Genomic DNA, 13,768 nt, shown 5'->3' with positions numbered 1-13,768 from the left:
CGGCTGTCTTATGACGGACCTCCGCGGTTTTTATTTTATTTTTTAATCATTTTCACAGTACCGTATTTTAATTTCACAGAACTTTAAGCATGTACGCAAATCGGGCAGTGCCCAAATGAAGTTTGTCCAAGTGGAGTTGCCGTAGGCAGCTGTCCAAGATGGCGGCCGGTCTGCGCATGCGCAGAACAGTTTTGTCACAGATCGGGTAGCGTTGCAAATCGGGTAGTGACACGCGGTACCTGCAGAGTGACTGACAGGCTGCTGTTATTGTGCAGAGGGACGAGATTACAGCTGTTACTGTCGTCCTGACAGTGACTCCCGACGCTTAAACCTGCGCACTGCTTTTATTCTGAAAAACTCTGACCAGTCAAACTGTAGGATGTGTTAGAGGACTAATTTATCTGTCTTAACATCATAACTATGACACCTGAAACTGTAAACACAGCTGATCGATCGAAAAAAATGACCGCTCCAGTGAATTTACTTTCCGTCATTGAGAACAGGTTCTTGAATGTAACTCGGTCAAAGTGAGACGTATCCTCAAGATTTCTAGCAGCTCTGTTAGGTCATGCATGCTTTACATGCTGGCAAAGCTAGACATGTCAGACTTGTGTGGGCTCGGAGAAAATCGCTTAGTTACTTGCTCGTTTTTAAACTTTGGCGGCTCTGCCACTCGTCTTTTTGCCACTCAGTGGACGTTCCACAGCGACTTCCGAGTACCGTGACGTCATGTGCATACCCTCTCCAGCCGGCGGTCCTGCTGTACCTGGCGGTCCTGCTCTACCTAGCGGTACTGCTCCATCCGGCGGTCCTGCTTCCGGTGGTCCTGCTCCTCCTGGTGGTCCTGCTCCATCCGGTGGTCCTGCTCCAGCCGGCGGTCCTGCGCCACCTGGCAGTCCTGCTTCCGGCGGTCCTGCTCCTCCTGGCGGCCCTGCTCCATCCGGCGGTCCTGCTCTACCTGTCGGTCCTGCTCCATCCGGCGGTCCTGCTTCCGGTGGTCCTGCTCCTCCTGGCGGTCCTGCTCCACCTGGCGGTCCTGCTCCATATGGCGGTGACACTCTACTCTCCCTGGAGGAAGTGTCGGCAGAACTGAGGAGACTGCGTCCTGGCAAGTCGGCTGGCCCTGATGGTGTTTCAGCTAGACTCCTTAAGGACTGTGCTGCCCAGCTGGCTGTGCCTCTCCGTACCATCTTCAACCTGAGCCTGCAGTCATGTAGGATCCCTCTTCTCTGGAAGACCTCGTGCCTGGTGCCGGTTCCCAAAGTGGCGAGGCCAGCAGGAATCAGTGACTACAGACCAGTAGCCCTGACTTCTCCTATTATGAAGACTCTGGAGAGACTACTACTTCGCCACCTTCGACCTCAAGTACAGCATTCTGTGGACCCCTTGCAGTTTGCATACCGGGAGAACATTGGGGTGGACGATGCAATCATCTACATGTTGCATCGGATTTACTCTTACCTGGATGAACCTGGGCGATATGTGAGACTGCTGTTTCTAGACTTTTCCAGTGCCTTTGACACAATTCAACCTAGTATTCTGAGAGGAAAGCTGGAGAAGATGGGTGTAGATCCAACCATCATCTTGTGGGTCTATAACATAGACTGTAAAAAGAATGGACGTAGCGTCCGTGACGTCACCCATTGGTTTTGGGGAGTCGTTTTTGTGACTCAAATATGGCGGCCTGAACAGCGCCATGTTGGATTGGCCGGCCGAGAACCCGCCCACTGGCCTCGAAGCAGCTGTCCACGGAGCTGCTCGGACCTGTCACTCAACGTTTTCGCGCCCTAATTGGCCAGAATTTTAACCTAATAACAGTAAAACGGTAGAGTTAAAAAAAAATTCACCCCCCTCAGAGTGTGTGCGGGGGTAGAAACTATCGATTGAGACGAAAAAACGTGAGGATGTAAAGTCGGCGATTTTAACATGGGGGTCTATGGGGAATGCTCCCTTCTGACACCAGCCCCCAGAGGAATTCGAGGGGATTGCAGTTTTTTGAACGCGGAAGTGAGCTTCACTTCTCAGACCGACAACAGCCCCCCTGGTCTATAACTATCTTACAGAGCGGCCACAGTATGTGAGCCTGGGGAATTGCATGTCAGACACAGTGGTGAGCAGTGTAGGAGTACCACAAGGTACTGTGCTCTCACCTTACCTCTTCACACTTTTCACTGCAGATTTCACATCCACATCTGAATCTTGCCATGTTCAGAAGTACTCTGACGACACGGCCATAGTGGCATGTGTGAAGAAGGGACGGGACAGGAAGATGAATACAGGGACCTGGTGGGGGCGTTCACAGACTGGTGCAACAAGAACAACTTGTTGCTTAATACATCAAAGACCAAAGAAATGATTATTGACTTTAGCAGGTCCAAAAGATCCTTACGGCCTGTGACTGTGGATGGGGTGGACATTGAGAGGGTTCAGTCATACAAGTACCTTGGAGTACACCTTGATGACAGGCTGGACTGGTCCGTACACACAAATTATGTGTACAAAAAGACACAAAGCAGGCTCTTCTTTTTAAGAAGACTCAGGTCTTTTGATGTATGTAATGTAATGCTGCGTATGTTTTATCAGTCTGTCATTGCAAGTGTTACATTCTTTGCTATTGTCTGCTGGGGTAACAACATCAAGGTCAGGGACAGGAACAGACTAGACAGGCTCATCAAAAAATGTAGCTCTGTGATGGGGGAGGGAGTGGAGCTGGTAGAGGCTGTGGTTAAGTGGAGGATGGGGTGTAAGTTGAAGACCATCCTGGGTGACCCCCAACACCCTCTACACAAAACCCTCTCAGGTCAGAGGAGCAGCCGAAGCAAAAGGCTCATCTCCCTGACCTCTGATGTTAATAACGACCACTCAGAGTATAGCAGAGTTACGTATGGTGTACCGCAGGGTTCAGTCTTAGGGCCAATCCTCTTCATTCTTTACATGCTCCCATTAGGTGGCATCATCCGGAAGCACTCAATCAATTTTCACTGTTATGCGGATGATACGCAACTTTACTTGTCCGTGAAACCAGATGACAGAAGCCGCCTCATCAATCTGCAAGACTGTCTGAAAGACATTAGATCCTGGATGTCCTCTAACTTCTTGCTACTGAATTCAGATAAAACTGAGGTCATTGTGTTTGGACCTAAACATCTCAGGGACACGTTCTCTAATCAGATCGCTACTCTAGATGGCATCACCCTGACCCCGAGTACAACCGCGAGGAACCTTGGAGTCATTTTTGACCAGGACCTTTCCTTTAGCTCCCACATAAAACACGTGACTAGGACCGCCTTCTTCCATCTGCGCAGAATCACTAAGATTAGGAATATCCTCTCCCAGAGTGATGCTGAGAAACTAGTACATGCATTTATCACTTCTAGGCTCTCTCCTGTCAGGATGTCCAAAAAACTCTCTAAAGAGTCTCCAGCTGGTCCAGAATGCCGCAGCAAGGGTTTTGACAGGAGTTAGGAAGAGAGAGCACATCTCTCCCACCTTAGCTTCTCTCCACTGGCTTCCTGTAGGATTTAGAATAGACTTCAAAATCCTTCTGCTGACCTATAAGGCTCTTAATGATAAAGCTCCAACCTATCTGAAAGAACTAATCATTCCTTACTGTCCTACCAGAGCACTTCGCTCCCAGAATGCAGGGCTGTTAGTGACTCCCAGTATCTCTAAAAACAGACTGGGAGGTAGAGCCTTCAGTTACCGGGCTCCTTTACTGTGGAACCAGCTCTCTCCATGGGTCAAAGAGGCAGACACTCTAACTACATTTAAGTCTAGACTTAAGACCTTCCTTTATGACAGGGCTTTTAGTTAGGGCTGGTTCAGGTAGCTCTGAACCATTTTATAGCTATGCTGCTATAGGCTTAGACTGCTGGGGACACATCTGGTTACACAGAGCCCTCTCCTCTCCTCTCCTCCCCTCTCCCCTCCCCTCCCCTCCCCTCCCCTCCCCTGCCCTCCCCTCCCCTGCCCTCCCCTCCTCTCCTCTCCTCTCCTCAGTATATTTTTGAACTGTCATTTTCTGTTGTACTTTGTAGTTTGGCCTTGGTGTCTTGCACTCTCTCTGTGTTTCCGCAGATCCACCGGAGCTCCATCTCTCTGCACCAGCCGCCGCCTGCATCACCCCCCACCCACCCCTTCCCCTGCTGTTAGACCGGCCTCCCCTTCCTTCCCATGGACCAGTCTGCCACCCAGTCCTCCCATCGAGCTGACCGGCTCTCCCTGCCCCTTGCCTTGCCTGACCTGCAGAACTGAAAGATTTAAGAGATCATTTGTTCCTGCTGCAATCGTTTTATATAACACTTGTTAAAATGTTTTTTGTGTTCATCTTTTTTGTCATTATTGTGTGAGCTACTGGACTAACTTGAATTTCCCTGCTAGGGATGAATAAAGTATTCTCTATTCTATCCACCTTTTTCCGAACGTCAAAAACGTTTTTCCCCAATGAAAATCTGTAAAACGCATGGGTCATCACAGCAGCTTTTAACAGTGGATATCACACAAATTGACATCTGTGTTAAAAGCCAGCGTTAATAGATCCATGCGTTTACCGCAACTATGACAACGCCTGAAAACCATGGAAACGTAAACGTACAATTCCACCAAACCGGCAAAACTGACTACCGGTTTTGACCATAGATGACGTCGGAAACTTGTGGATATACAGGTTTCAAGAATTCTATGACATCAGTATGACATCACGTTTTTATGATGAGCATACTTCCTTGTGCAAACCAAGACCATTGCCATGACAACAGTGCAAACATCAATGGCCTGACAACAGTGTAAATATCACTGTCGGGAGCTATCACCAAACAAAAATAAAGCCTGCTGACAGCTAGCACAACCTGAAAATATTACATATTGGGTATGTGTTTAGGATCAATAAACATCATGTTCAACCAGATCTAACATGACATGCTAACGTTTGCAGCCGACGCTAGCTTTAGCTTCCTCATACTCATTACTCCACACAAATGTAGCAAATGTAAATATAGCCAAACAACCACGGTTGATCATAATAATTAAAGGGATAGTTCAACATTTTGGCAAATTGGCCCATTGCCATAATCCCTATAGTCATAGCAGTAGGTTTGTTACCTTTATTTGTCGGTGAAAGATATTTTATAGTTTGTTTTTTTACAGCCGAGCGCAGCCACAAGCTTACGAGACTGACCCGTTTTAGAGGTAAATACAGAGACTGCTTGCTGAAAAACTGTCCCTGAAGGCAACGCGCATCAGCAATTTTGCATGAATTTACCTCTAAAACAACTCCGTCTCATAACGTTCTGTTATCTCATAGCGTGGTGAATGTTTATTCTACCAGGCAGTAATAGAGAGTGTAATCAGGTACGAGATGACGGTGTGGTACAGCAAGCTCTCAGCACAGTCCAACTCTAAGTTGCAGCACCTGGTCCAGACTGCTATGAAGGTGATTGGGAGGACTGAGAAACTCTCCCTTCAGTCCATCTACAAGCAGTTTGTACTCAGGCTAGCATGGAGGGTATTGTTGGACCCGTCCCACATCTTTCAAGAGGAATATGAAATGTAAAAAAAATAAGTAAACTGAACCATTTTAAATACTCTGTACCCACCTCCATCAAACTTTTAAATAGCTCTGAAGGCGGCGTACGCTGAGGCCTGGGAAGTGTGCAATAACTTGTGTTCTGTTTGTTTTCCTTTTTAATCTTTTATTGGATGTGTCATGAGTGTGTGTACATGTGTGTCTCCAACTGTCATATGTATTTTATGTATATTTATTGTCGACAAGGCAGCTACCATGATGCACTTGAGTCCATGACAAATTTCCCCTAGGGGACAATAAAGTCTATTGTATTCTATTCTACTCTACTCTACAAGTGCTACATTTGAAATGACAAGATTGAGCGTTTTGCTTTTTGGAATATAATCTATTGTTATACTAAAGAGCAATTTTGTGATCATTAGAAATACCAACAAGGAAGTCAATTCTGGGATTTGGATAATTTCAAGGTTTTTCAAAAGACAAGTGCATCAGTAAACAGGCTTGCTTTGGGATACCTAGCAGCATTACAATTACTTAGAAAACCTATGGTTAATGTTATTCTCAAGAATAATTGAGTGTCTGTCCACAGCCACGGTGTGGTGCAGCTGTCAGCTGGCCTCTATACTTTTTGGTCTTTTCAGTGGAGCGAGGGCGTACAGTGGTGGGTGTATGCAGTACAACCACATTTTGTCTACTGCAAAAAAACAGAGACAGGTACAACAATACCACAGTTACTTACTTACATCAAAGGTCAAAGGAAAAAGATCTTTTTCCTTTGACCTTTGATGTATCTTTTCCATGCTCTGTTCTGTAGTGATGTACAGTCATGTGGATCCAGGACAAAACCCAGCCCACAGGATTCTCTTTCAGCACACAGAGACTCTACACTCCCGACCTAAAATAATATTGTAGACAGGTGCGGCACTACTGGCTACAGTTTGCTCTAAGAGATTATCATGAGTGATTATTTAATGGCATTTTTCAGTTTTGTTTTTATTCTCTATTATTGAAGTATTGAGGTTTTGCATGGACTGTATTGAGTTTGTAATTATGTTTGGGTACATAGTGTATAGATGGAGGTCAAAACACACACCATGGCCTCATTTATTGCAGTACAACCTTCGTGTGTTTCAACTACAGTAGATCAATAAAGTGAAGTGGGAATTTAAATGAAAATGGCATCCTTAGCCTTAATTCATGACTTAAGTAAAGGCTGTGTTGGTTTCTGTTTACTTAATCACAGGCTGCACCAGAAAGAAAGGGAGACAGACGACAAAAAAAGACGATGAAGAAGTCATCACTCAGTGTTTTTAGTTTCCCTGTTCAGTGCATTCCTCTTCTGAAAAACCTGACACTTACTTTATCACAGCCCTGCTGCTCTTACTGAAAATGTATGGTTTGGCTCCGGCTCATGATGGACTTAAAACTGATGATGACTACTTTGTCTTCATTGACCAATTCAAAGTCAAGTCACTTGTAAACCTTGAAATTCAGGCAATACTTCCACTTGATGGCCACATTTATTGCCACATATTTTAGTTTCCACAGCATGAAAGTCAGAAAAAGGTAGAAAAATATCCCCAACCATATAAAGACCTGGACAGAAAATCACAAGAGCCCTTCACAGCTTCTGAAGTGAGACTGCTGAGATAGCTCTATTGCTAAATGTTCACCGTAACCTGTAATTTATGTATACCCACAAACCATAATAACATTAATAATAGACGTAGAATATAACATCACCACAATTATAATCATGTTCACTTCAGTGGGTAACAGTTTTAGCCCAGCACACGGACACTTGTAGTAAAGAATACTGATACAATGATGTAAGACTCCTTGTGCAACTAGTACTTAAGCTATTGCATAACTCACATATGACTATAGCATTCACACTTGGTTGGCTAAAATGAAAGTGGGGGCAGAAACACACCGCTGCTTACCTGGCCTTTCACACTTGATCAAAAGATATCTAATGTGATGGTTGCAGATGTCTGCAGCGAGGCATGAAGGGATGTGCAGCTCACAAGGCTGAATGTAGCTAAACGGGGGTATAAACAAAACATAGGCTAACCCCCAACCACTCACAACAAGATGTGGCATAACATATTAGCCAGCGGTCTCCACAAGGATGTGCATGTTCTTCAAAAACATGACAGACCGACACCTTCCCTTCCTCCGTCTCCACACTTGTTTCTCTGCTTTGTTTCTCCCCCAGCTCCCTTCCTTCTCTCAGCCAGCTGTGATAAATAATAAGGAGCTCAAGTGGAGAACAGAAACATCCCCAATGGCGCCCTGGGGTAAGAGCCCTTCTAATTACACTGCAAAACACTGCTGTTGCTTCCTCCGTCTTACTGCCATCCCACTTTTTGTTGTGCCCATCCTAAACCCTCTCTGGCTGCCTGCTCTCTGCACCACTCCTCGCCTCTCTGTTGAATTTTTAACAAACCGTAAAAAGAGCTAAAGAATCATTTTTCTGGTCTGCTTTTGTGATGTAAAACCACTCTCCTTCCCCATCACGACCTGTCTTCTCTTATTCCATAATCTTCTCTTTGCTTCTTTCATCATCTGCTGTCTTCCCTTCCATTACATTTTTTTCCCTTTGTCATCCTGGTCTTGCCCATCATTTCTTGTCTGGTAATAACAATCGGCTCCTCTTCTCTTTTCCATCATCTTTAGTTTGCGTTTCATATCACACCAACCAGGCGGGGCTGTTCTTTCAGTATCTGCGTCTCCCTAAAGAGGATACTCCAATCAGGCTTTTAGTGCTGATACTGATCACCATTTTCATGTCATTAGGGCCAGCAGATCCAATATCTGACTGGCTGACTCTTGTTCCTGAACATTTCCCAGAAAACACACACACAAGATTTACACAATACATGGTTTTTGAAAAGTGAATGAGAGCTGCAACAAGCAGTTCATCAAAAGAAAACTCACCTGTGACAAGTTGAATGATTGGTTCACTGTTTTCTTTCTAGTAAAAATGACTCAGCCTCTCAAATGTGTGGACTTGCTGTAGTCTTGCTGTTTATGACTGTCTGATTAGTCAGTTAATTGAAAAACTAAGTAGCATATTCTTCAATGATAATAATAATAAAAAAAATCACTAAAGTCATTAGGTGACTAATGACATCATTTTACAGCAAGATCCTTACCTTAGAAATGCTGGTCAGGTCTCCTGTCCCTCCTGACTGATCACAGCTTGGTGATTTCAAACACCTGGAGAAAAGTCAAGGCAATAAGTTATTATGTGACATCGAAGAAAAAAGAAAAGAAAAACAACTCTTAGCCTTGTAGCTTGTAGCTTAACACAGGCTCGAAGCCTGCAAGCTCCCAGTAACAACATCCCTACTGCATCAGCAGCACCAGACAGACATGAAGACAGACCAAAAGTCTCTCACAAGTGACATTTATAGTATGACTTTTCTTGTGTAGATTTTTTGCAGCTGTGATTTCGATCAGTAGTTCAAGTTTATAAATAAAAATGAATTGGAACAGATTATTGTTCCTTGGAGAATCCCTGCTTTCTATTTAAAATGCCCTTACCATTATAAAATGTAACTATCCATTCAGGAACTGTCCCTGTGGAGGGACTCCCCAAATCTCAAGTTTCAGAGAGAAACTGTTTAGGAGAAAAGTTGCGCAGTTTATTTGTTGTTGTTGTGTACAGTATTATGGGCAAATTATCATCATTGTTTGTTGTTGTTGTTTTGTTCAGCACAAAATGCACACAAATAATTGTGCTCATTCACCAATATCTTTTTAAGTATTTTGTTAATCTTGTTCTTTTGAAATATATTTCATAATAAATAAAAGAAGCGTGCTATATTATTAGTCAATAATAAAGTCTTGCTTTCAATAAAACACACTCGCATTCTATAAACCAAATTTTAAATTTTCTTTTTTTTTTTCGTTTTCCCATTTTTAAGTCCTAGAAAAATGCAGTTTTTTTGTTTTCAGTTTTTTCCGATTTTGTTTCAAAACAGAAAAACAGACCCATTTTTCTGTTTATCAAACATACACCGAGGGGTTTGTTTACTTCAAGAAAGCCAACATGTTTGTAAACGGAGGTCACAGGACATACTGACCTTGTTCAGACTGAACTCGTGAACCATACTATATGAATGGAAATACCCTCCAAATGTATAAAGCTACTCTTATGTCATACTCTCTTAGGTCATTGGAGCATGTAAGAAGGTTGTAATTTATCTACTCACACTGGTTAAGTGAAAATCTATAAATGTTTGTCTGTGATTTATCTGTGTGTCCATTTTTATTGCCTATTTGTTTGTCTCTGTCAATATAGACAACATCTATTTTTATATACAGGTCAATAATCAGAGGCAGAAAGAAAAATGTATGTCTCAGTGAGACTACCTGATAACTGATAAGAGGTGATAACAGATCATTAGTGTACGATCATATGTGTTTTGTTTAGTGGCACTGGCCTTAATCTTTGACCACCACCACATTCTGAGCAATTTTCCTTGAGTCCAGGTGAAGGTTTGCTCCAGATGTAATGGACTTCCCTCCAGGCATTACTGATATATCACGTTTACAAGAATGGGACGGATGGATATAGAGACAGACAAGCCAAAGACATCAAGCCTCCAGCCACCTCAACACTTCTTTACCTCTGCTTGCACATTTGTTGTTTTCCACAGAATTCAAATCATTTTTATGCCCACAGAAGACACACAACCCAGGCCAAGCCATTTCCTTTCTTCCCTCTCACTCAGGTCCTCCCTCTTGACTAATAACTCATTTCTTTCCTTTTGTTTGTTCAATTATTTTGGTCATCCTTTCATATCTCTCTTTTTTCTTCTAGCTTTTTTATCTCTTTCTGCTGCTTACTCTGCCTGTCTCTCCTTCCACCTCGTGCAGGTTATCTCTCCTCCAGGAGCCAATCTAGCTGTGATTGATCCACTCATTTCTTCTGCATTAGAGCGCCTTAGGAAAAAAACCTAGTATTAACAACACCAATAAAACTGATGATGGTAATAAAGAACCACACTAGCATTATCTGCGCTGCTGATATAAGTAATGGAGAGCGAGTTAACTTGGCTAGATCTCACTTTCTGACTCACCTACTCACACACAAACACAACTCTCGCATACACATTGCAGGGGAAGTGAAATCTATTTAACGGGACAATTTATGTGATAATCAGGCCATAACTTTCTCATTCATGAAGCTTCCTTCTGGAAACGAACAATCAAATTGGCCTGAATCATTGTGGCTTTCCAGCATCAGCAAGATTCCCAGGATCCCACAGCTGCCTACAAAGAGCTGACAGGCAGGGAAACAGTTGGAAAGAACTACTGTTATTGAAAATTTGGTCCAATCCTCTTTTCTCAGCACATTTTATTCATTGGGACTTAATCAATAGGATCCGAGCCGTGGTCAGGGTAAGCCCCATCATCAATCTGTCTAAGTGACAAATTAATCCCTTAACTATTGGCAGTAACAACTACAGCCTTAAGACAAATACGTGTATACTGTATGTTCTGTGGGAATGTTTCAATGGAAAAGCACAAGACCAAAGTACATCTAGTGTTTAATGCTGTATTGTCAATTTCAGTCCATAAATGCACTTGTCTGCACTGTCTCATGGTTACATGTAATTCACAATGTGCATAAATAATAGAAGCTACAGCAACACTGTAAATAATGTTTAGTACCTAGCCTACTGATTTGGACAAAATGTAGCATACAGTATGTAAACAAAAGCAAAATCTACAGTATGCAAAAAATTCCCGGATGTCGTACTGATTCGGAAAATATCTCCAGTGTGCATCTGGCGCGGCTTGTCGCTACCGCTAATACTATTGTTGGTTTCTGCATGTTTCCGACTTCCACAGGCTTCCTCTCCACAACCTGGATTCACTAAAGCTCCGGCTAGTTGCGCTAAAAATGGACCCGAATGCCGAAGAAGAATGATTATTATCAGAATGAGCCAGGCAGCACTCAGAGATGACATCATCCAGGTCAGCTGGCAGCTGCCCTGTAGACTCGCATTATACGGATATACGCGGCTCTCGGCTGGATCTAATTTCGTCGTGACTTGTGATGACACCAAAATTATCTGGTTGGTTATCTGTCATGTGACCGACTGCTGGAGTTCTGCTACCTGCTATAATTTACCCAGGAAATGCTTTTTTGTGACTTAATCATACTAAGTTAGCCAACATTCAGTGACCAGGAGTATAACTTAATTTTCTATGCAATCAGAATAGAATGTAGTTTTTAGTCAACAAACCACTTACAATAAGCTGCACTGAATGTGATTACATTTTTTCTACCTGAAATAGGAAAGTGGAAGAGCAATGGACAATAGAGTTAAAGTGTGGAGGTCTATAACCATACATACACACAGGAAAATGGCCAGAAGTCTAACTTAATGTGTCTGTATGTATAACGTGTGTGTGTGTGTGTGTGTGTGTGTGTGTGTAATGCCCAACTCTTAGAGAAGGATATTGTAAAACTCCTCCTGCCCTGCAGGTAGACAGCTTGAACACCACAGCCACTCAGATTGATTTCACCAATAATTCCAGCAACAACTCCTTTAGGTGAAACCAGCGTCTACACTTACCATCTGTCGCCCACTCCCTCACCTCTGTCTCTCTACTCCTGATTCCACTATGCCTTGCCAAACAATGACGTTATGCTCTGGCTGGAGGTGGACAGCACAAACACCAACGAAGAATTCCAGGAAATCATTACAGAAACTGGAGCTAGAAGCGCACGGAGGCTGGCTGGCTTACTCCACACAAAAGGATGCTACTAACGCAACGTGCTACGCCTGTGTTACTGAGTGGAAACACTCAGCCTGTCCACATCCCCTTCTCTTGGCTTCACCGTCACTGTTCCGCTGGTAGCTTGTTACTCACTGCCCAGTTCACTAAAGCATGAGGACATGGTCTGGGAGGATTTCACCACATTGTTGGGTGCTGTCATGCTCACACTGCCCAGGTAAAACCATTAAGTAGTCTGTTGATATTAATGAGTTAGTGAAATTTTAACAGAGGTTGTGTTATTGACACCAAAAACCTGTATAGGTCTAAAGGCCCCCACAGAGTCGGGCATAATGTGCGCGTACTGTGAGCCGCGCGGACTCCACGCGCACTGTCCGCGGAAGTTTGAGGTTTCATAGTCGAGCATACGGTGTCACATTAAAAACAGGTCGAAGTGAAGGTTTCCCACCGAGCAGTAAGTAAATGAATAACAACATAATATTACAGCAATGACTGCTGCATTATATATATTCATAACCCCTGGTTATTTACGAAAGGGGGATATGGAAAATAATATATCATCTAGAAGGGGCCATGAAGTTGTACGAACAGGATGTAATTATAGATCTATGTGCTTACTTTGAATCATTATGAAACAGTTCACATGGGAGCAGAGTGTCACTATGATCTACACACTTCAGCCACAGCTCAGCCAATACTCTAGCCGAGGGTTCCCAACCTTTTTTGGCCCGTGACCCCATTTTGACATTACAATTTCATGATCTCGTGACTGCGGCCATCAATCAAGATGCGCCAGCTCAGATATTTCTATATGCTGCATTTTATTTGAACTTGATTTATATTAGGGAAAGTGAAAGTATAGAATGAAGTTGTTTAAGATTGTGTGTGGTGTATCATAACAATAATTAGTTTAAAAAAAAAAAGTTATCAGTAATTATTTTTAATCAATTACTAGACATTTCAGGTGACCCCATTTGAATTCCAGGCGACCCCACATTGGGTCCTGACACCAAGGTTGAAAAACACTGCTCTGGCATGTATGAAAAGGGAAATATTGAGTGTGTGACACAGACTTGCTTTGTGAGTCTGTCACCCATCAAACTACCCCTGACAGAGTGAGTATGGTGAAAATATCAAACTGTACAATATCACAGGCCACAGCTTTGAATTAAGTGTTCCTAATTTGTTCTTTGCCCTTGTGATTCTAGGCCACAAGAAGCAGGGGATGGTCCCCCCTGACAGCGGAGTGAATAAAATAGTGACTGTGAGGCGGGGGGCACAACATCAAACAGCAGCCTGTGGTCTACTGAGAAGGTCTGTCCAGCTGTCTGCCCAAGATTGATTAATTATGAATTTGCTGCTTTCAGCATCACAGTACTCGTTTCCCCAAAAGGCCACAGGCCAGTGACCTTATTACAGACACATACATGTTGAAGAATCTGTCCACACGCTGAAAATCACAACATATTACCAAGTTTACCTGGT

General features: G+C 43.4%; 1 protein-coding gene across 2 annotated transcripts in view; it reads right to left on the bottom strand.

Moving 5' to 3' along the window:
* gpat2 (glycerol-3-phosphate acyltransferase 2, mitochondrial) overlaps nucleotides 1-8,728 on the bottom strand; it is a 79,951-nt gene extending 71,223 nt beyond the window's left edge. For both annotated transcript variants that reach the window (XM_085787374.1, XM_085787372.1), the window contains exon 1: nucleotides 8,683-8,728. The gene's annotated coding sequence lies outside the window, so the exon portion shown is untranslated. The remainder of the gene's footprint in view (nucleotides 1-8,682) is intronic.
* Between the last annotated feature and the right edge of the window lie 5,040 nt (nucleotides 8,729-13,768).

This window comes from Trachurus japonicus, chromosome 9, assembly GCF_045865225.1.
Source record: "Trachurus japonicus isolate A0001 chromosome 9, Traja_1.0".
Taxonomy (NCBI): Eukaryota; Metazoa; Chordata; class Actinopteri; order Carangiformes; family Carangidae; genus Trachurus; species Trachurus japonicus.
This window is presented reverse-complemented; position numbering and strand designations above follow the sequence as displayed.